This window comes from Melampsora larici-populina, assembly GCF_000204055.1.
Source record: "Melampsora larici-populina 98AG31 unplaced genomic scaffold MELLAscaffold_24, whole genome shotgun sequence".
Taxonomy (NCBI): Eukaryota; Fungi; Basidiomycota; class Pucciniomycetes; order Pucciniales; family Melampsoraceae; genus Melampsora; species Melampsora laricis-populina.
In genome coordinates this window covers 361131-363258 of record NW_006768788.1, presented here as the reverse complement: position 1 = coordinate 363258, position 2128 = coordinate 361131, and positions in this window count along the sequence as shown.

The following is a 2128-nucleotide window of genomic DNA, read 5'->3' as shown; positions in this document are numbered from 1 at the left end:
ACCAAAAAGCGGGGGCCTAGCGAAATATCGGTTCCCTGTTGGCCCCCGTCGAGTTTTATCGGGTAGAGCCTGCTATAGCAGAAAATCTTTGCACATCCTCTTCATGAGCCAATGCTGGCTGATCTTCTACTTCCTTATGCAAGTATTTCAGTGTATTCAATGTCTTATGGCTATGTACAAGTCCTTCCTCACCTCAAATTCTCCCTATCTGTCCTCAATACCATGCCTCTCTGCTATAATTACAGTAGCTTGGTTCCCCAATATAAACTGGGGATCCTCATACTCTGGCCTGGCTCCTGTTCTGTTGGAGTTGGTACGGAGCCGGGGGGCTGAGACCTAGCCTGAGGGACCATACCAACGGTACGGAAGCCAGAGATCCCCAAGCCCGCGGTAAACGGGGCTCATGCTGACTCAACACCCATTTCAGCCAGCGGCAGCCACTCAGAGCCACTCAATACAAACTTAATGTCCCAACGCTGGACCCAACCATCAACTATAGCAAGGGACTTACACCTAAAGTTGGAGTTTGTGGTTAGGTCCAGCAATGGGACTCAGTTAAGTTTGCTCAAGATACTATTTGGTGGAACTGATTGGCTATGGGTTTAGAGAGTTTTAGCCCTGGTATGGATCTTCTAGAAATTCCCTCTATATCGTGAGCATTAGCAGCCCTGTGCAAACCTCATGACCAGTGCCGGCCGCGGGACGCTGGTCAGTACGTTTGACACTGCAGCCATATGTAATTCCAAATCTGTCAACAAAGTGTCATTTCAATTTCCCCGAACCAAGGTATCATGTATTAGTACTATTATGATCTGCTAAAGCAAACCCGTTACATACTTAGCATGTGCTCCCCATCTTGGCTTGAACAACTGAAATTATGACCATCAACCTCAAAATGCAGACTGCTCAGTTAAGTGGCAAGCTTCCAGGAATTGGAGGCGGTGGAGGAGACTTTCCTCTTTGTCTTTTCATTCCCATCCTTTGTGATCAAGTGGAATTTTTTTTTTGAGAAACTGTGATGGCACTTTGATATAGATTTGTTGTTTAATCAGGGAAGAGCTATTCTTGTTTGTTAGTTTTCTAACAGGGACTTTCTATAGTCATAAATCATTTATTAGTGTGATATATGAAATACATAGATTGGGGTAGAAAGATTGGCAGCTGATACAAAAAGCTTCAAACAACAAATTGGAGAATATGCAAGTTTGATACAGCATAAATACTTGCCTCTCAATTCTCATCTCATGAAGAAAACCATCTCAGATTTCTCAACTTGCTTTAGACGTAGTCTCTTTTCTGCCAATCTTGTTGTGCCAATTCATCTTTTGTCACCCACCCACCGTCCCTAGACAAGCACAAAATTAAATACCACCAAGGTCTCCTAAATCACAATTGTTTCTTTTATTTCGCTTGCACTTTGTTGAAGTTTGTTTTTCAAATATCCTTTTTTTCTGTTTAGGATGGATCAAATTTGATTTTGTTCATAAGTATCACACCAGTTGGCGGATTAAGGTGTGTGACACACAGGCATATTCAAATACATGTGAAATGCCTGTACATAATGTGAAATTACCAGCGGCTGGCCAATTTTGCGGGCCAGCCAGATGGGTTGCACAAGGCTTTGATTCATACAAACCCTCTGAAACCAAAATTGCTATGGGGTTAGAGGGATAATGTGCTCAGCTCAATTCTTGGATGGGATATCAATTATAGCATTGTACACGTCCCCACGCCTAAGATTTGTAATCATTGGGTTTGCGACAGGCCCCGGCCCCGCCACTGCAGAACTTGAATGATTATGTAAACCACTTGGAGGGGACTGTACATCTAATCATACAATTGATCATATCTATGCCTGTGCTTACAAGTTATAATGAGTTCAAGAAGTGACCAAAGTGAACAAAATTGAAAACAGGGAATATGATTTTTGCGATGGAATGTTTTGATACCACTGGAGTTAGATGGTTGGTCAACTTGAGAATGGGTGGATTGGGATGAGCAATTGATCCCAAAGGAATTATCTTGAGATAGTCTTTGATAGACTGATAGAGATGGGCAATTGTGAAACATATCAATCACACAAGGTTTGACTTTGATGGAAATTTGGATGTGATGGATGGGGTTTTCT